Source organism: Tupaia chinensis, unplaced genomic scaffold (genome assembly GCF_000334495.1).
Source record: "Tupaia chinensis unplaced genomic scaffold, TupChi_1.0 Scaffold000600_1, whole genome shotgun sequence".
Taxonomy (NCBI): Eukaryota; Metazoa; Chordata; class Mammalia; order Scandentia; family Tupaiidae; genus Tupaia; species Tupaia belangeri.
The window spans coordinates 6891119-6913224 of NW_006160117.1; the positions used below are offsets into that span (position 1 = coordinate 6891119).

Sequence of the window (22106 nt, forward strand, 5' to 3'; positions counted from 1 at the left end):
TCCTGCTGAGTAGTTTGGGTATCCCAATACTACCTGAGGGCTGTCATCATCACAGGCATTTATTTGTAAGCCAGGCTTTTGGTTTCTTTGGCTTTTGGATCCTCTCTAACACTTAGTAGCCTTCTGTTCTATTTGCCAGTTATATAAAGAAGTAACCATAGGGACAGCAGTGGTGGCTCAGTGGTAATACAATGCTCCAAGATGCTGAGGCTATGTAACAGACACTCAGGTTCAATTCCTAAGGTCTCCCTTTACACTCTGGGTTTATGTGGGTACCCTCATGACCCTGCCTGGCAGAGGCCGGGGATAGATGATCACAGTGTGAGGACTCTGTCAGGAGTCTCTTTCTTTCTCAGAAAAAAGAAATGGGTAGACTTTGGATGAGAAGGGGGAAAAAAAAAGTAGAGGAAGAAGAAGCAACCATTGCCAAAGATCTCTTCCAGGCAAATTCTTGTGCTGTGTCACTGTTCTCTGTGCTGACTCATTTTCCTTTCATCCCAGTGCATAGGTGCTTCTTTAAGCTCTTTGTAATAGGTTTGGGTGGGAAGTTGACATCCCATATGATCTTTACCTCTTTCCAGCTCTCATTTACTGTCAAGAGGAAGGTGCTTGAGGAGCCATGGCATCATCTCTTTCCCAGTCTGCCTTTGTTTTACAGCCTCTGCACATTTCTTCATTGCAGCTTTGCAGAATGCAGCTAGCTTTTATAATTGTGGGGGGTTCTGAAATTGCAGGGCATGGGCAAAGAATGCACTCTTGACATAGCTTTATCCCCTTCCATTTTTGGTTGCTGTCTGCCTACCTCTGACTGGGATTCAGCTGTCTGCAGGAAATTTGCTAAAAGTAGCAAGATGCAATATATCCTCCCCTAATGTTTTACATTTTTCATACTTATTCCAATGCCATTGTTTTCAATACCTGTGAGTTGTGTCCCAAGATCTTGTAGATCTTTGTTAATGTTGTGTCTAGCTAAAATTTCTGTTTCTTTGGAAGAAAGGGAAAATAGATATCAGGGAAGAACTAGCACTCTCTGCCACAGATGCCTATTGATTCAGACAAGTTCTTAATTCTACTCCATAAAGTGAGTCAACAACTCCTAGAAGGCATGAGGCCAGTAAAATAGAAAATTGGCACTTTCAGATTGCCATATGCATGGTATGAAAGGTCTCTGTGCAAAGGAAACACAGACAGGCTCCCCTCAATAAAAAAAATTGTAGCTGGGACCAGCAGTTAGCGTAATGGCTATGTCGCTGGACTCCCACATAGTTGACTGCGGTTCGAATCCCTGACCCGGTGTCTTAAACTCACGCTGGGCACGTGTGCGTGCTTGCCCAAGATCCCGAGAGGAGAATGGAGGAGAAGGGATTGCAGCATGGCCATCCCCCCCTGGGGGGTGATTTCTCACTTTCTGTCTCTCTGTCTCTGTCTGTCTGGTGAGCGCACATGCCCTTTAGCAAACAAAGAAAAAAAATTGTAGCTAAACTTTTATTAGTTTTGATATGATTGGTATAGTTACTTAAAGATTGTAACTAGCAGTGAAACTGATTTTCTGGCCATGTCAAAAGCTAAATGAAGAACTTGATTTTCAAAGTCCGGCAAAATAGCTATACACCAATTTTAACAGCTACAAATACGAGAAAAGCCATGCACTATTATAATTTTTCAGTGTGGTTGTCAGATTGCTGAAGTTACATCTAAAATTCTTCTTGTCTCTTTAATATATATTTAATATGGATTTGTAACTTGTATTCTAAATACCTCCTGATATTTCCTTCCTTCTTTCATTATAAAGTAAACCTTTGAAGAGAATGAAAAAGTAATGATTATCACACAGATCTTTTTTTCTTTCTCTTCTTATAATATTCATAGTCTTTATTATATGTCATTTTCTTTTAAAAAAATAATTATTTTTATTTAACTTTATTTATTTATTTATTTAAATTTGACCAGAAAGAGACAGAGTGAGTGAGAGAGAGAATGAGAGTGAGGAAGCAAGCCACCAGGTCTGGGACTCAAACTGTGGTCAGCCATGTGGAAGTCCAGTGCCCTTAACCACTACTCCACCTATGGGCCCCATTTTCTTGATATTCATTTCATCTGATAAATGTACTTCAGATTCCTTCATCTCTAGCACTGAAGATACCTACTAAAGATACCTTCAGGCTGGCCCCATAGCCTAGTGCTGAAGGGAGCCAGATCCCACATGGTTGACTGTGGCTCAAACCCCAGCTGCAGTGGCTTGAAAAACATGCCAGGTATATGTATGTATATGCCCCAAATCCCGACAGGGCAGAGAAATGGAGACGATGGGGATTGCAGTGTGAACACACTGCATTGGGAAGTGCTTTTCTCTCTCTCTTTCCATCTCTGTCTCTGTTAATGTGCCCAAAAGTTGTGAAGGTCCAAAGTTAAAGTATCACTTCTGAGAAGGAGGTGTTTTCTAAAAGCTAAATGCTTATAAAACATGGTATTCAAATAGTTCACTTGGGTAACAAGTACATTCTTCTGAAGAATATGGATAATGATAGTTTTAAAGAGTAAATGTGTATGGGAACTGTCTGAAGATTACCTCACTCAGCATCAAGCTTCTTGCATTTATTCTATGAACTTCTAGGAGCAATCTAAAGCCTGCTATTTTCTAAGTGGTGGATTGAAGGTGTGAATTTCCCTCAGCCCTTGTAGGAAAGCACTTTTGAATTCATTTCCCTGACATGAGATTGCTTTTCCCGAAGCAATTTTGGAGGGAACATTAAGTGCTATAGAGCGGGAATTGGAGAAATGGGCCCCACAAAATGTTTTTAATCAGAACTATGTAGGAGCACATTTAATCACTGGGTAATAGAATACTCGAAAAGAACAACACTTTGTTTAAGAGGCTTATTGACTGAGAAGTTCATTTAAACTGGGTTCTCTTTCTCCTTCTCTTTCTTGGCTTTTCCTTTTAGAAAGGTTTGGTGAAGACTGAATTCAATATTTTGGTTTGGTAACTATTCTGCAGCTCACAGTGACCACCCTCCCTGAGCTTCTTCATACTTTGAACTATAAATGGAAATTGACATGTTTGGTTTTTGTCCTCACAAGTTACAGTTGTGTCTGACAATTACCTTTGCATTTGAGAAAAGCCAGAGTGGTGGTGTGTATTTTCAGTCACAATCTCTCTGGTATCAAATGTCACAGCTGGATTGCATGAAGGTTTATTTGTATAATAATAGCATTTTTTTTAGACCTCATGGGACCTGTATCTTTAAAATCACTTGTCTACAAGAACTTCAGGGAGAATAACTTGACCTTTTTAAAAGTAAACTTTCCAACTGAGAATCTCCCTCTGGATCTAGTTCAGATGACTGTGTGTGTGTGTGTGTGTGTGTGTGTGTGTGTGTGTGCGCGCACGTGCGCATGTGCGCACATGAACATGTGTGATTTGAACTTTTTGGTTAATATAGATTCTGATGTTTCATAGTGATATAATGTGTCTATGATTTCCCAGAGAGAGCTTCTGTTCATTGTGATAATGAGTAAATTTTAAGTTTTGTGGCAGGATAATGTGTTGAAAACATAATTAATGTATGTTCTTCCTTCCTGTTTTTCCCTTTCCATTCCAGAAAGTTAGTCAATTTCTTTTGTGTACCTTCCCAGAAGAGGGTTTATATATATATATATTTTTTGAGAGGTTTTTGCTATAGGGTGCGTGCACTCGCCAGAAAGACAGAGAGAGACAGAGACAGAAAGTGAGAAATCACCCCCCAGGGGGGATGGCCACATCGCAATCCCTTTTCCATTCTCCTCTCGGAATCTTGGGCATGCACGCACACATGCCTAGCTTGAATTTAAGCCACTGGGTCCGGGACTCGAACCACGGTCAACTACATGGGAGTCCAGCGACATAGCCATTATGCTAACTGCTGGTCCCGAGGGTTTATATTTTATTCCAAGGCAGAAATTGGATGACCAACTATCTCATTTTGCCTCGAACTTGGGGAGTAGGGGACAATTCCTAGAATGTGAGAATTCCACTACTAAAACCAGGAAAGTCCCAGGCAAGAAAGGGCATGTTGGTCACCCAGGCAGAAGTTATGTAATTATAAGACATATGCCATCCTGAATGTTTTTCCTAAATCCTGATTTCACTGAAGAGAGGTGCTCCTAAAGGGGGAAAGACAGACAGACAGAAAGACTAGATTTATGTAAACTTTTAATTGAAATATAACTAGGTCTTCTTTCTCCCTCTTTTGACTTTCCATTTTAGAAAGGTTTGGGCAAGATTGAACTCAGTATTCCATTTTGGTACCATTCTACACTTCACTGCTATCACTCGACTCCATTTTTTATATGTATAAAAAATGCACACAAGTTAGCCTTGTAGAGTATTGATTAAGCACAGTACATAGGGAACCTGATCCCACATAGCTGACTACAGTCCAAATCCCAGCTCCAGTGGCTTGAGAAAATGCTGAACATGTGCATACATGCCCCAAAATCTGATGGGATGGAGAAATGGAGGAAAAAGGACTAACGTGTCTCTGAGTCCCATGGGGTGGTGCTTTCTCTCTCTGTCTCTGTAGTGAGCTCATGTATCCTTGACAATCAAGCAATCAGTTGAAAAACATGTACACACCAAAAGTGTGCAGGTCTACAAATTTTCACTTAGTGCGAAGACACGCAGAAGTAGTATACAGATGGAGAAAGAAAATGATTCCAGAATCCCTAAAGTCCCCTTGTATATCCTTTCAGTCACTGCCTCCTTGAATAACCATTATCCTTGGTTAAAACATGATTAGTTTTGCCTGTTTTAAAAATGTATACAAAAGGAAGCCATATTGCTTATACTCTCATTTCTAGTTTCTTTCACTCAATATTATGTTTATGGGAGTCATCCTTGTTTTTAAACTGTATCATTTAGTTTGCTCATTCTTGTTGCCGTGTCATATCCCATTATAGCACAATTTATTTATCCATTCTACTTTTTTTTTAACTTTTTTTAAAATTTATTTACATTCATTCACTGTACATCATTATAGCATACAAAATGAGATTTTTCCATTGAGAATACACTGTATATTGGCTCAATCAAGCACATCAACATATGTGTTATTGTCAACAAATCATTTTCCATTTCTTGTTTTCTGTATATTTTGCCTTTTTTCCCATCCTTGATTCCCTATCTCACCCTCTGCCATCTCCCACCCTCCTCCCACACTGTGTCTGGTATCTATTGTTGCTTTCTATGCCTCCCCCATTTTATTGTTTCACTAAATATCTTAATAAATCTAAATATTTTCAATAGCAAGCACAGCTGATATGTACATATCCGTGAACACAAGTCTGACTTTAGGCATGAACAAACCTCAGTGAATAGAATGAACATACTATAAAGTAGCACCTAACTAGGGCTATATAGCTTAACTGCAGTCATCAAATAGGTATTTCTAATGCCTTTTTTTTTCTTCTGAATTTTTTTTTTTATTAATTTACATTCATTCCCTGAGCATCATCACAACATTCTAAATGTGATTTCCCATCTAGAATGTAATCTAACTACTTTCAATAGCAAGATCAGCCGATGGTTTCAAGAAAAGCAGTTTTGAACTGGTAAGGATATTTCTTTGAAACTTAAAGCCTAGAAACAGGTTAGTATTCTGTTCAAATAGTCGGAACATGAATCTATTGATAGCTGAAGACAGGACAAAAGTCCTTAAAACCAGACAACAAAGCTTAGAAGAAAAGCAGCAATATTTTAGTCAAGTCGTAGAATACTGTTTCATCAGTTCAGTCTCATGTACTTAATCTTTCTTCTGTATCTGTTGAGGTTCGATGTTCCAGATTGAAATCTGGGATGTAATACTCAACTCCAGCTTTTGGCCCTACAATTAAGTTGCCCATTTTCTTAGTTTCTGAACTCTTATTTCTGTGTGTCTGCATTTAATTTTACTGACATAGCACTCCCTTAAGAACTTCTTGGAGATCCGGTCTGGTGCTGGTAAATTCTTTCAGGTTTTGTTTATCTGGGAAAGTTCGTGTCTTTTCTTCCCAAATGAACGATAACCTTGCTGGGTACAGAATTCTCGGTTGAAATTGCTTTTCCCTTAATACTTTGAATACATTTTCCCATTCTCTCCTCGCTCTCATTGTTTCCGATGAGAGGTCTGCCGTTAGTCTGATGGGATACCCTTTGTAGGTAACTTGCCTTTTTTCTCTTGCCAGTCTTAGTATCTTGTCTTTGTCTGTGGTTTTGGTCAATCTGGCTATAATGTGTCTTGGAGAAGATCTTCTTGGGTTGATTCTATTTGGGGTCCTCTGTATTTCTTGGGACTGAATCTTTGAGTGCCTCTCCAGGTTTGGAAAATTTTCTTGTAAGATTTCATGGAATAGATTATCAATGCCCTTATGAGTCTCTTCACCTTCTGGGATGCCTATTATCCGGATGTTTGGACGTTTGATGGTATCTAGTACTTCTCGCATATTATTCTCAAATTTTTGGGCCATTTTCTCAGTCTTCACAGTGGATTTTTCTAGGCCAACCATTTTCTCTTCTACATTAGAGATTCTATTTTCTGTGTGGTCTAGTCTGCTTTTAATACTTTCAAGGGAGATTTTGACTTCTTGTATTATAGCCTTCATCTCTAACAGTTCCTTCTGATTCTTTTGTAAAGTGTGAAATTCCTCTTTTAGATCTAGCATGAATTTCCTCACCTCCTGGAACTCTTCAACTCCTTTCTCCTTTCTCTTCAGCAGTTCCTTGTCTCTCTTCTCTTCCATCTCTGTTAGCTTTGCCATTATGAATGTTCTGAATTCTTTATCAGACATTTCCATGATTTCCATTGAACTGTGTGTGGATAAAGAGGAGCTATCCTTTTCCCGTGTGGGAGAGGTATTTTCCTGCTTCCCCATACTTCTTGTGGTCCTGCAGCGATTTCTAGTCATCTGGTGGATGATCGGTTTCTTCCCAAACACGCGAGTTTTGGATGCTGGAGGCCCAGTTATCAGTGGGATATCTTCCTTTCTCCCCAAATGGCTAGATGCCAGGAGCCATGGAGCTGTCTGTCTCTTGAAGAAGGTCTGTTCACGCGAGTTTTGGATGCTGGAGGCCCAGTTATCAGTGGGACATCTTCCTTTCTCCCCAAATGGCTAGATCACAGGAGCCATGGAGCTGTCTCTCCATTCTACTTTTGATGGACATTTGGATTGTTTCTACTTCGGAGCTATTATGAGCAGTGGTATCATGAGTACTTTTGATGACAGGGATAGAAAGGGGTTGGCAGCATCTCTAAGAGGCAGCAACACTCAAAGGAATTCATACAAGGTGGGCAAAGGGAAGCTAGACCCCAAGCACAGGAGTTCTCACCTCTGTGAATTCTGTGATCCACAGGGCACTTAATCAAGGAATTAACGTACCTTAAAAAAAATTGATCTTTGGGACCAGCAGTTAGCGTAATGGCTATGTTGCTGGACTCCCATGTAGTAGACCATAGTTCAAGTCCTGGACCCAGTGGCTTAAAACTCACGCCGGGCCTGTGTGCGTGTGTGCCCAAGATCCCGAGAGGAGAATGGAGGAGAAGGGATTGCGGCATGGCCATCAACCCGGGGGATGATTTCTCACTTTCTGTCTCTCTGTCTCTCTCTGTCTGTCTGGTGAGTGCATGCGCCCTATGGCAAAAACATCTCCAAAAAAAAATATCGATCTTTGACAAGAGACCAATTAGTTACAATGAACTGAAGGCTAGGGGCTACATGGAGTTAGTCAAATTGTGAGGCTGAAGGTGCAGTCCTTCATACTGATGGGTCTACCTGAGACTTCTGGCACACCAACAAGTTCAGGCTTTTCCCCAAACTACCCTTAGATTAAATAATTCTCAAAAAAGACTTATAGAACTCACCGAAACCTTTTATATTCACATTTACATTCATTAAAAGAAAAGGATACATTAAAATCTGCCAAAGATGCATAAGCAGAGTGTGGAAGGATTACAAAGAGTTTAAAATATAGACCTCTCATTGTCCTCAGTACACGTTACTCTCCTGCCTGGCATTGATGTGTAACAATATGCACAGAGTAATGCCAGTGATAATCTGTGTAAATTGCCAACCTGGGAAGCGCACCTGAGTTTTGGTATCCAGAGTTTTTACTGGGGCCTCATTGCATTGGCATGATTGAATCACAATTCAATTCAATTTCTGGCTCCACCTCCCATCACATAGTTGGACTTCCTGCTGTGTCCATTCCCCACCAAAAAACTATGTAGTGTGGCTTGTCACACCTTAAGTCATACACTTAGCATAAATTATTGGGTTTGTTCCGAGTGGACACCATAAATAACAGACACTCCCAGCATTCTGGAAATTTTGAGTTTAGAGGTTATCTCTAGAGGTTATCTCCAGACCAGTCTTGAGGCAAGGCCAAATACTGTACAGGGCCTTTTCTCCTTTTCTCTGTAAGACTCCTGGATTTTGATTTATCAGTTAAAGGAGAACTGTTACAATAATGATTGAGATCATCTGCCCAGTGTGAATGGCTACTCAAAACAGGATTTGAGGTGATTTAAAGAAAACAAAGCAATGCCATATTTCCTGTGTATGTGATGTAGCAAAATAGTATTTTGCAATATAAAGCATCCTGTTTTTCATTATTGGTCACTTCTTTTTACCTTTCCAGTCCTTCTCTTATCAAAATGAACATAAAGAGAGAAAAGAGAATCATTTACTTTTGTGCTACAAAACAGGATTTTGAAGCTCTTTGTAGAGCTGATATTTATGAGCAAAAAGATTTCTGGGTTGCATGAGCCTGAGTGGTTTGGGTATCAAAAACCAAGGCCAGGAAGGCTTCAGGGTAGACACAGAAAGATCTGGAAGAAGACCAGATCAATCACAGCTGCCTAAAGCTATATAAAGGTTTCCCAGGACTAGAAGAGAGGAGAGTCAGAGGAGAAAAAGAAACCTATAAATGTATTCCTGAAAAGGGGCTTTCTATTCTCTGCATGGACTCTCTCCTTCCCCACCTAGGCAAAGAGGAGAAAAAGGGCAGAGACACAGTCAAAAGCTGCTTGTAACAGACACTTTCAGTGCCCTACCCATGGCCCTCTGACCTTCATTATTTCAATGTGTTCTCCCTGATTTTTACTGGCCAACACCTGCATCTTTGCATCTAGAGTCTCACCCCAACTCCCAGGACTACTCTGCTTGGGACCGCAGGCCAAAAGTACCAGAGAATCAACTCTGAGAGCAGCCTTCAGTCAAAAGCTCTTATTATAGTTATTATCCCTCATTATGAATGATATCTCATTATTCTTTCCATGTCTTTCTTCCTGAGAGAGAGAGGAAGAGCTTAGTCAGCACTCAGACCCAACAGAGTCCCTATACCATAATCCATCTCTAGTCCTAGACAGCACACATGCCTAACATGGTGCAGAAGGTCATGGGATATGAACCAAGGACTTTTCCCATGTGGGTCCAGTTTTCTTACCACTGCATCACTGCCTGGCCCATATGTCTCATTATCAACAGCCTAGACCACTCACCTCTTGGGTAGGATAATTCTTTACTTTATTATTTTTTCTTTTTTTCTTTCTGCCTTGTCCCTTTTCATGATAGAGCACATGTGAACACGAGAGAGAGAGAGAGAGAGAGAGGCCCCCATCCACAGGGTCTGATCACACTGAAATCCCCTTCTTTTAGTTCTCTAGCCCACAGGATCTTGGGCTCTTTCATACATGCCCATCATGTTTTAGGCCAACTGAGCTGGAGATTCAAACTGTGGTTGCTTTATGAGATCAAGCTTTTTTCTGAATAGCAGATTACCACTGTCCTATGGAGCCAGCCTCCATTTCTTCCCTCCTTCCCTCCTTCCTTCCTTTCTTCATTTCTTTCTCTTTCTTTTTAAAATTATTATTATTTATACATTCAATTGTTATACATTATTTAGGTTGTAAGGAGACTTTATCCAGCATGATATATACCTCAGACCAGCCTAGTTTAGAATACTATACACATCATCAACAGATAATAAACAATATCTGTGTCCCACAAATGTCTAACCTCTATTTTTCCCCCAAATTTCCTTTCCTACATTCTTTCCCCTCTCCCACTCTCCTGCCACTTTATCCCTAGTGTCCATGACAATTTTCACTGATTTTATGTCCTCCAAAATGTCAATCTCTACCATAGAATGTGGATAGTTGGTATACATTAAGTGGAGACATACAATGTCTCTGTTTTATAGCCTGACTTGCTTCACTCAGCAGTAAATCTTCCATGCTCATCCACTTTCTGTGAAATGTCATGATCTAGTGTTTTTTTTTATGGCTGAATAGTATTCCATGGAGTATACATGCCACACTTTTTCAATCCATTCATCTGTTTGTGGACATTTGGGCTGATTCCATGTCTTAGCAATTGTGAATAATGCCACAATAAATATAGATGTGCAAGCGCTTTTCCGACTGAGTGTTGTTTTTATGCAAGAGGATGCACACAAGAGAGTAAGAGAGAGACAGAAAGAGAGAACATTCCCCACCGGAACTGGTCACACCATAATCTTTTTCTCCATCCTGTTGGGATCCTGGGTATGCATGTAAGCACCCAGTATGAAGTCAACAAAGTTGGAACTCAAACCCCAGTCGACCACAAGAGATTCAGATTTGTCTGCTCATTGTCCAACCACTGCACTATGGGGCCATCCTTTGGATAGGAGAATTCTGAGGTGTGTGTTTTACAGATTTTTTCTAGAGTGGTCCCATGGCTTAAATTTCAGGTATCCATCATAGTAGCTAGCTTTATAATGTATTAGTATTTTATCTATCTTGCTGCCTTTATGTCACTTCCCCCACCCAATCTGAACACAAAGATGATTTCCGTAGCTCCCAAATAAACTACTTGTACTTTAATTCTTGTCTCAAAGTCTGTTTCTGGAGGTGCCCAACCTAACAGACTCTTCCAATACTTTTAAAAAGCTATTTATTTTTTTCTTTTAATTTGCCATGGGACAAGTGCACCTGCCAGAGATATATGTCTATATATATATATAGAGAGAGAGAGAGAGAGACAGAGAGAGAGAAGGTGAGAAAGTCCCTATACCTATTGGATTCCTCTGTGGTTCCCTGATTGGTAGCATCTGTTAACACTTAGGGCAGAAAGTGTCTTTGTATGCTTTGTAATTTTTTAAATGTTTTATTTATTTATTTATTTATTTGCTGCAAGCTCACTTTCATTGGGAATTATGTTCCATGAGAGTCCTCTGTGAACCTGGGGTTGAGGAGGTGGCACATTGAATGTCTTAACATTTGCCTCTGCACTGGCCTTGCACATTTCATAGATTCAAGATCTCTTTTAAGCGAGTTTCTCAGTGGAGGATACTCATACTACAAGGTATTACAAACTATTGCCCACCCCTAGGCAAAGATCATGCTTGGGTTCTAATTTGTTATGTATAGCTCTATTTTTTTTTCTTTTTTGGGAGAGGTTTTCGCTATAGGGCATGTGTGCTCGCCAGAAAGACAGAGAGAGGCAGAGAGACAGAAAGCGAGAAATCACCCCCCAGGGGGGATGGCCACACCGCAATCCTTTCTCCTCCATTCTCCTCTCAGGATCTTGGGCACACACGCTCAAGCACCCAGCATGAGTTTAAGCCACTGGGTCTGGGACTTGAACCATGGTCGACTACATGGGAGTCCAGTGACATAGCCATTACACTAACTGCTGGTCCCCATATAGCTCTATTTTCAGTGGCCTGGGATGAGCATTCTGATGGTGTGTATTCTACTTTTACTCTTTGACACAGGACAGGAAAGACCTTTTCTAGTGTTCACCTTGAAGAGTCTAGGTCCAGTTGTCTAACTTGACTTGTTCCTTTAGCCTAGATTCCAATGCCATTCTTGTGTCAATAGCCTACCCTCTGGGGTGTATGTCCCAGTCCAGTACTCCAAAAGTTGTTTGACTTGTATTCCTTTTCACTACTTTGACCCTTGGGAATTTGTTTTTGAGCTCAGCTATGTTTTAAAAGCATTTTTTTTCATTTCATATCTAGCATTTCTATGTGTTGAGTAAAAGATGGAACCCTAGCATCTTGCACATAAACAGTAATCACCTGAATAAAGCAGCATAAACTCTTAGCATCTCACTCTGCCCACAATGAAGATGACTTTTTGCATTATGTAGAGTGTAGAGTCCATTCTGAAAAAGGATTTTGGCTTTACTTTTATGCATTCCAAAGGCTTCCCAAAGCAAAAAAACAAACAAACAAACAAAAACAAAACCAACGATCCAAACCAACCAAATAAACAAACAAAAACTCAAGGACGAATTCAAGCCTCTGCTTCCAGCATATAGGCTTTGTTTCTAGATTTCAAAAATCCCAGTAACATTTTCTTAGGCAGATCTCATAGTCAATCTCCCTGAGCTGTTCCTTTCACCAGAAATCTCTGAAGAAGAAAGCTGTCCCTCAAAACATGGTCTAAAATGGACGCCTAGCTTCTTTATAAAAGTTTATTTATTTACTTATGCTATGACAGAGAGTCAGACATAGAAAATTATTGTATAAAACACATGGGAGAAACCTAGGCAATCAAGATCTGGAGGCTCGAAACTCACATGGGGCGAGTGTGAGTGTGTGCCCAAAATCCTGAGAGAAGAGATTATGGTGTGGTCATTCCCCCCTTGGGGAGTGATTTCTTACTTTCTCTCTCTCTGTCTCTGTCTTTGGTGAGTGCAAGTGCTCTATAGCAAAAATCTCTCAAAAAATCCCACAACCCTGATACAAGTATACAATGAACATGTCAAAGACTTTATTCTTGGACCAGCTTCATGGCACAGCAGTAATGCACTGCTTAAGAGAAGCCAGATCCCATGGGATGACCATGATCTGAACCCTTGGCTGGCCCAATTGGCCTGAAACATGGTAGGCATGCATGTGAGTGGCCAAGATCCAATGGGCTATAGGACTGGAGGAGAGGTATCATGGCATAGCCAGACCCTATTGAGTTTCCTCATTTCTCTCTGCTCTCTTACTCTCACCTGCCTGCACATGCTTTCTATCATTAATAAAGAAAACAACAGATTTTATTCAATTCATGAGTAAGGGAATCAATAAGATGTTAAGGCTGGCTCAAACTGCATTTTGACTTCTGGCATATTTATCTTCCACAGGAAAAGGCTTTTGGAAGTAAACTTTTGAAAAAAGTTTACTAAGTTAGAGACAACACTGTCTAGTATCCAAATGACAGTGAAATTGTAACTTTGAGATAATTTTTTTAATAATTATTTTTTAAATTTTTGAGAGATTTTTGCTATAGGGCCTGTGTGCTTGCTGGAGAGACAGAGGACAGAGAGAGAAGAAAAGTGAGAAAGCAAGCTGCCAGGTCTGGGACTCAAACTGCAGTTGGGCATGTGGGAGTCCAGTGCCTTAGCCATCATACCACCCTGTTGGCTCCTGAGGCAATATTTTCTACTGGACAGAAAATTTAACATATAACTGCAGTCTGAGTCCTTAGTTAATATTGAGTGGCACAGTTGCCCACAGATTCAATTATCTCTTTAGATGGGCCAGCAGGTGGCATGGTGGTTAAGATGCTAGATGCCCTCATGGCTGACCATGGCTCAGATCCCAGACCTGATGTCTCGAAAATCACTCCAGGTATGTATATGTATCTCTAAAATCCCAAGAGAAGAATGGAGAAGAGTTCGCAGTTTCGCTATCCCCTTTGGGGGTGATTCTCTCTCTCTCTCTGTATGTGTGTATGTCTCCAGCAAGTGCATGTGCCCTAAGGCAAAAAAAAGATGATTTTATCAGTATCCTAGGGTGGCATTGAAAGATGCAACCCCAATTTGTCCCTTATGTGCCTAGTTTTAAATGATAATGTATCTTAACAACAGGTAGGGCACCTAGCTATGCAATATACTAGCTTTTGAGCAATTACCTACATTATCTGGAACTCAGTTTCTTAATTTTAAAGACTTGGGTAATTATATTCAGTTTGCCCAATTATTATTATATTTGTTCATACTCTTCAATCAATGGAGACCAAGTATCAATAATGCATAGGCAGGCAAAAGGTCGAGTTTGGCACCTTTTATATTCACAACTAGGAGTTGAGACCTGAGGGATCTAGGGTTAGTATAGTCAGGAAATAAACCAGAGCCTTGGTCACCATATCTAGAAGGCAAAACCAAGTAAAAAGGAGCAGCAAGTCTAAAAACAACTCAACAAAAAATCCTCAGCCATTAAACTAGGAACATGTGTCAGCCACCACAAACATATGGAGTTCACAAAAATAAAGTGATGGAAGAAATGGGATGAGAGTGAATCTCAACTCAAGTCATGGAAGGTGAAAGATTTTGTAATATTTAGCTTTGCCAATATGTAGGATGGCCTATCCTTGGAGAGTAAAGTCACCCTTAGACAATGAATAGTGTGAAAGGTAAGGACAGTGTATGTAAGACACCTTGTTTAGTGTCTAAAAATAACAGATATGCAATAAATGGTAATGATAATACTTTTAGAAATTTATTTCTCTCAAAGAGGTTGTGGCTGAAGCAATTTTCTTTAAAAAGAGGCTACAAAGGTCCAATTGGTGGCATGGTGGTGAAGACAGCTGGATCCCACATGGCCACCTGTGCGATTGAGTACACAACTGGCAGCTTGAAAACCACGCTGGGTGCATGTATGTGTGTGCCCAAAATCCTGAGAGGAGAGGTGTATTTCATGTTGGGTAAATTCCCTTTACAAGTTAAATGATGTATAGCAATTGAATGTATAAAATAATAATTAATTAACTAATTAATTAATTAATTAATGAAAAATAAGTAAAACATCAAATGAAGTACTTCTTTTTCAACAACAACAAAGAATGGAAGAGAAGGGATTGTGGCGTGATCATCTCACATGAGAGGGATACTTTTTCACTATTTTTCTCTCTCTCACTAGTACATGTACCTTCTAGCAAATTTTTTTAAAAAAAGAAACTATGAGAGTACCTGACTTGTTTAGTATAGAAAGTATTCATATTACCAACGAAAATGAAGTAGCTGTCTGCTGTTTTTGCTTGCTGTGGCAAACAGGGAGATGTTCCACTTGTATCTTCCTTCAAGAAAGAGTTCATTATCAGCTACAGAGAGTACAGTTAGCTGACAGCTTCCAATTGCAATGTCTTCAGGATCAATCTCAGCACATAATCATGATGTCATGGTCTTGTGGGGCAAGCATAATGTGGCTGCAATGACTTGGTCATTCCTGACGAAGGTAGGTCTTCATTAATGAGCAATCTTTGTTCAAGCTCCCCAATGGGTTAGCTGAGTTTGTCAGATATACATTGCAGTTTGAGGTTCTCTGCCCTATTCTATTTCCTTCCTCGTTTTTTTTCCCTTTCGTGTCACATCTGTATCACCATTTTAAGGCTTTATCTGTTGATTCTGTTTCCTCCCTCTACATTTTTCAAGTGTTAAGCCCCTTGATAAACTTTTTGCACTCCTCTCTCCATCTTACGTATTGCTCTGCAAAGGACCTGAACTGACGTTGGTACTGGAAGTTGTTATTGGAAGTGGTCTGAGAAAGCAGAAAGAAAGATGAAGAATGGTGACTGACTCACTCACCACTTGCCTGGCAATGAGGACCTCATTCTAGGTAGTAAGGTGGTCCCTGGCCTAATGTTGCAATCTAATTGCTAAATCTTCCACTGGTGGTGATTTGGGAGAAGGTTCTGATGGATGGAATACTCTGGCTAATGCAAGGATTTGTAAAGTCCTTGGTGGAAGGAGATAGGAGTTGTGGTCACAGAGCTTAAAAGAACAATGAAATTGCACAGTTGCTGTTAAGTTTCAATGACATCCTACAGAAAGATAATGAAAAACTGAGGGCAGTGGGAACCAGCAGTTAGCGTAATGGCTATGTTGCTGGACTCCCACGTAGTCGACCGCAGTTCGTGTCCCGGACCCGGTGGCTTAAAAAACTCACGTCGGGCGCGTGTGCGTGCGTGCCCAAGATCCCGAGAGGAGAATGGAGGAGAAGCGATTGCGGCGTGACCATCCCCCCTGGGGGCTCGCTTTCTGTCTCTATGTCTCTCTCTGTCTGGCGAGCGCACGCGCCCTACAGTGAAAAATCTCTCAAAAAAAAAAAAAAAAAACTGAGGGCAGTTACTAAACAATTGAAAAGCAAGTGTAAAGGCCAGAAGGTCTCTTGTGGAATTTACAAAGAAGCTCTTATCTACTGCCGTGAAAGAGCAGAAAAAGCTAAGAGACAAAACTCAAGGTTTAATTATTATTCAAAGATGATTGATGGCTCATCTGAAGCAAGTCAGAGCCCTGTTTGAGGCAACCTTAGATTCTCATACGTGGAATGGAAACAGGTGGGTGAGGACCCTAGGCTCCTTTGAACCCTAAGGAACTTCAAAAGTGGCCCACTCCTCCATTTTAAAAGCTATCATATTCCTTCTCACCTGCCCATGTAGAAAGATATCCCAGATTCTCCACCCTCCAACCCCCCACGAGGCAATAGGAGCTGTCTCAGGACATTTCCTGCTTACCAGGCCAATAACTAGGGTTACTAGGCAATATCACTCAATTGGGGAAGTGCCAGGTCTGATAAGGGAGGAAAGGAATCATACCCTAAAGGAGCTGAAAGATCTGTCAAGCATGTACTCACAAGACCTGAGGGAGTATCAACAAGCTGAAAGTTGAAGGTGACTGATCAATGAGGCTGAACACTATGACTGGAAAAGGGAGCATTTACTGACTTGATAGTACCCTCTTTGGACATCCAAGCAAAGACCTCAGGGGATCTGGCAAACTCACTGCTATGTGACTCCTAGACATCCAGAGAAAGTGGTAGCTCACACTGATCAAAGCTGAAATGCCAAATTGCCATAACAAATGGTATTACAAGGAATAAAGAGTCCAAGAGAAGTGGACAGACAGGAATGCATATACTATTTGAGGCCAAATGATCCACCAGTGGATTGTGCCCCTTGGAAAATCCTGGAAGACACACCATTCAGTAATACCATCAGAAATACACTGGTGGGGTGGTTATGAGTGTCACCAAGACATTTAGTGTGTGTGGTTGGGGCTGTCACAAAACTTGGCTTATTGATAACAATGGGGAAGATAGAACTCAAAAGCAGTAGAGGCCAGGTAGGGATGCTTAATCACCAGAAGCCATGGAAGTACAATTGTCATTATGACCAAAAAGGTTGGATTGGTTGCCATAGGGCCTTAACTAGCAGAGAATTATGAAGATGAAGAAAAACTAAAACTCTCTAGAGGCAAATATCAATGGGCATTACAACCAGGGTGCTGCTTAATCAAAAGGAAGCAAAAGTGTATTGAAGGTTTAGGGTGAACAATAAAAAGTTCTGTCCCATGAGGCTGATCCTATAGTACAGTGGTTAAATATTGTGCATGGGAGCCAGATCCCACATACCTAACTGGAGTTCAAATTCCAGTACTGGTAGCTTGGAAAACATGGCAGGCATGTGTGCATGTGTTTCCCAAATCCTGGTGGAATGGAAAATTGGAGGAAATAAGACTGAAGCATGATCACATCCTGTGGTGTGTGTGTGTGTGTGGGGGGATACCTCTCTCTCTCATGAGCACACATGCCCTCTAGAAATAATAACTAAATAAATAAGAAAAAAATTAAAGAGTAGTCCCAACCCATTGCCCACTTCCTGAATCTGAGCTAGTTTTTAGAACCGGAACATTTTGACTGAATATTTGGCCAGGGAATCAGGTCTTCAGGTTCCTAGGGGGAAGGATCTTGCAACACAGTGGAAAGGGTAGACCATAACAATGGTCCCTAGTATTTTCCCAAAGGGGCTGGTTGTTATTAACTCAGGTGACTATTACACTGGGCAAAGGGAAGGACCTCTGCTGGCAATTTGAGAACTATTGGACAAAACGTCCAAGTTTACATTGCGATCCACAGACACATAGCAGCCTCATGGCCCCTTCATAAGAGTGGAGACATGTGGGGAACCAAGTATAGTTTACTTATTTTTACTGGTTTTATGGACCCACCTGGTGATCATTTTCCTAGTTCCTGTATGTATAATTGGAACCAATATATTTGACAATTGATTTAACCTCCATGTTGAGTATTTGGCCTGTACAGCTCCAAGAACTATCATAATGGGGAAGCCCAGGTGGATGGAGCATTCCCTCTGTCTATCATCTACCATCCCCCCTCTCCCACCCCCAGTAGCCAACATAGTAGTTCAAGAACAATATTCCATCCTAAGGGATGTCAACAAATAGTGCTGCCCTTAAGGAGCTAAAAGGCTTTGATGAAACCTTTGATTTGCTCCTCTGGCTCTTGCAGAAGCTGGATGGATCCTGGGGAATGGTTATGAGTAGTTGCAAGTGTTAAACCCATCCATAGCTGTCATAGCAGTTAGGGTGTCTGTGTTAGAGTAGATTAATGTGGCCTCAGATACATGATATGCAGCCATTGATTTGGCAAATGTGTTCTTTTCTATCCCAATCAGGAAAGAGGATCACAAACAGTTTACCTGAAATGGACAAAAATATGCAGGCACGATTTTGCTATAAAGCTATATTAACTTGCCTGTTCTCTGTCATAACCATAGTCCAAAGAGATCTGGGCAGTCTTATGGATTATTACCTTAATCCATTCTTTTGATGACATTATGCTGATTGAGAGGAATGAGGAAGAGGTGGCCAGCAAGAACCTTATACTTCAGTATAATATTTAAGGGTTCAGTGGTTGGGCATGCTGAGACATCGTCTGTAAAGTGAAAACTAATTGCAGAATCTCATATCCCTTCCATCAGAAGGAACCATAATAACCTTATGTACTCTTTGGGTTCTGGAGACAATACCTTCCATATCTAGTAATAGCATTCTGTTCTTGTACTGGGTGACATGAATGGCTACCAACTTTGAGTGAGTCTAGAGCAGTAGCATACTTTGCAGCATATCAAGGCTACAGTGCAATCAACTCTACTGACCCCACAGACTGTGATATTGCAGATGTCAATGGTGGAAAAACATGTGGTGTTAAGTGTAGGCCCAGTCCCCATAGGAGAATTACAGCAGTCTTCTGTGATTCTGGTGTAGGCTACTAAGCGTGGGTAGAGATGGAAAGATTGATCCTGGGACACAAATTAACCATTTGTCAAGAACTGCCTGTCTTGAGTTGGGTTCTGTCAGACCCACAAAGTCCTAATATTGGGTGACCTTAATAGCAGTCCACCACAAAACAGAAATGGCACATCCAGAATCAAGCTCAAACAGGCCCAAAAGGCATGAGTAAGATACAGGTAAGTCAGGTCCAGTGCCAGCCATCATGGCTGTACCAGCACTCTTCCCTCGGTTTACAGCTATGGCAATATGTGGGTCCTGTATAACCTGACACCTGAACAAGGAAGAAAATATCTGAGTATAGTTTACATAGGGACCAACTCAATATATAGATACCAGCTGAAAATGGACAGTGATTGCTCCATAGCCATGGTCATTTAAAGACAGTGAAGAAAAACAGGACCAGAAGATGGTGTAATGATTATGTCGCTAGACTTCCATGTAGTTGACCGGAGTACAAGTCCTTTATTTATTTATTTTTTTTGAGAGATTTTCGCTATAGGGCGCGTGCGCTCGCCAGACAGACAGAGAGAGACATAGAGACAGAAAGCGAGAAATCACCCCCCGGGGGGATGGTCATGCTGCAATCCCTTCTCCTCCATTCTCCTCTCGGGATCCTGGGCAAGCACGCACACGCGCCCGGCATGAGTTTTAAGCCACCGGGTCCGGGACGCGAACCGCGGTCGACTATGTGGGAGTTCAGTGACATAACCGTTACGCTAACTGCTAGTTCCCACAGAGTACAAGTCCTAGACCTGGCATCTTTTTTTTTTTTTTTAATTTTTATTTGTTTTTATTTTTTAACATTAATATGCTATACATCATTACAGTATACAAAATGAAGTTTTCATCCAAAATACATTGTCTGTTGGCTCAATCAAGTACATCAACATATGTGTTATCAACAAACAATTTTCCATTTCTTTTTTTTTTTCCATCCAGAGTACACTGTATATTATCTCAATCAAGCACATCAACAAACATGTTATTGTCAGCAAATGATCTTCCATTTCTTGTTTTCTGCATGTAAAAAAGGGAAGATAGAAGCAGGGAGAGACAGGAACTGAGAGACCGAGAGAGAAGGCTGGGGGCGCAGAGGGGGGCTCCCTACCGCTAGCTCTTTTGTTGGAGGCTGAATTATTAGTAGAAAGTCTTCATTCCCTTAAAAATCTAGTTCACAGTAGCCATGTGGAACCTTATCCTGAAGGCCCGTGGCTTCTTCTGCCGCTAGCTCTTTTGTTGGAGGCTGAATTATTAGTAGAAAGTCTTCATTCCCTTAAAAATCTAGTTCACAGTAGCCATGTGGAACCTTATCCTGAAGGCCCGTGGCTTCTTCTGCCGCTAGCTCTTTTGTTGGAGGCTGAATTATTAGTAGAAAGTCTTCATTCCCTTAAAAATCTAGTTCACAGTAGCCATGTGGAACCTTATCCTGAAGGCCCGTGGCTTCTTCTGCCGCTAGCTCTTTTGTTGGAGGCTGAATTATTAGTAGAAAGTCTTCATTCCCTTAAAAATCTAGTTCACAGTAGCCATGTGGAACCTTATCCTGAAGGCCCGTGGCTTCTTCTGCCGCTAGCTCTTTTGTTGGAGGCTGAATTATTAGTAGAAAGTCTTCATTCCCTTAAAAATCTAGTTCACAGTAGCCATGTGGAACCTTATCCTGAAGGCCCGTGGCTTCTTCTGCCTGGATGGGAGGAGCAGAGCGAAAATTAACAAGAAGGAAGGCGGAGCTAAGGGCCAGAGAAAAACTGGGCCTCTTTTTAAAAAAAAAAAGGAGTAAAAAGGAAATATTACCAAAAAAAAAAGGGAAGATAGAAGCAGGGAGAGACAGGAACTGAGAGACCGAGAGAGAAGGCTGGGGGCGCAGAGGGGGGCTCCCTACCGCTAGCTCTTTTGTTGGAGGCTGAATTATTAGTAGAAAGTCTTCATTCCCTTAAAAATCTAGTTCACAGTAGCCATGTGGAACCTTATCCTGAAGGCCCGTGGCTTCTTCTGCCGCTAGCTCTTTTGTTGGAGGCTGAATTATTAGTAGAAAGTCTTCATTCCCTTAAAAATCTAGTTCACAGTAGCCATGTGGAACCTTATCCTGAAGGCCCGTGGCTTCTTCTGCCGCTAGCTCTTTTGTTGGAGGCTGAATTATTAGTAGAAAGTCTTCATTCCCTTAAAAATCTAGTTCACAGTAGCCATGTGGAACCTTATCCTGAAGGCCCGTGGCTTCTTCTGCCGCTAGCTCTTTTGTTGGAGGCTGAATTATTAGTAGAAAGTCTTCATTCCCTTAAAAATCTAGTTCACAGTAGCCATGTGGAACCTTATCCTGAAGGCCCGTGGCTTCTTCTGCCGCTAGCTCTTTTGTTGGAGGCTGAATTATTAGTAGAAAGTCTTCATTCCCTTAAAAATCTAGTTCACAGTAGCCATGTGGAACCTTATCCTGAAGGCCCGTGGCTTCTTCTGCCTGGATGGGAGGAGCAGAGCGAAAATTAACAAGAAGGAAGGCGGAGCTAAGGGCCAGAGAAAAACTGGGCCTCTTTTTAAAAAAAAAAAGGAGTAAAAAGGAAATATTACCAAAAAAAAAAGGGAAGATAGAAGCAGGGAGAGACAGGAACTGAGAGACCGAGAGAGAAGGCTGGGGGCGCAGAGGGGGGCTCCCTACCGCTAGCTCTTTTGTTGGAGGCTGAATTATTAGTAGAAAGTCTTCATTCCCTTAAAAATCTAGTTCACAGTAGCCATGTGGAACCTTATCCTGAAGGCCCGTGGCTTCTTCTGCCGCTAGCTCTTTTGTTGGAGGCTGAATTATTAGTAGAAAGTCTTCATTCCCTTAAAAATCTAGTTCACAGTAGCCATGTGGAACCTTATCCTGAAGGCCCGTGGCTTCTTCTGCCGCTAGCTCTTTTGTTGGAGGCTGAATTATTAGTAGAAAGTCTTCATTCCCTTAAAAATCTAGTTCACAGTAGCCATGTGGAACCTTATCCTGAAGGCCCGTGGCTTCTTCTGCCTGGATGGGAGGAGCAGAGCGAAAATTAACAAGAAGG

At 41.2% G+C, this 22106-nt stretch overlaps 1 pseudogene; it reads right to left on the reverse strand.

Annotated features, from left to right (window-relative positions):
- Positions 1 to 15086, reverse strand: part of LOC106735985 (ribosome biogenesis protein NSA2 homolog pseudogene) — a 16353-nt pseudogene extending 1267 nt beyond the window's left edge.
- Positions 15087 to 22106: the final 7020 nt, after the last annotated feature.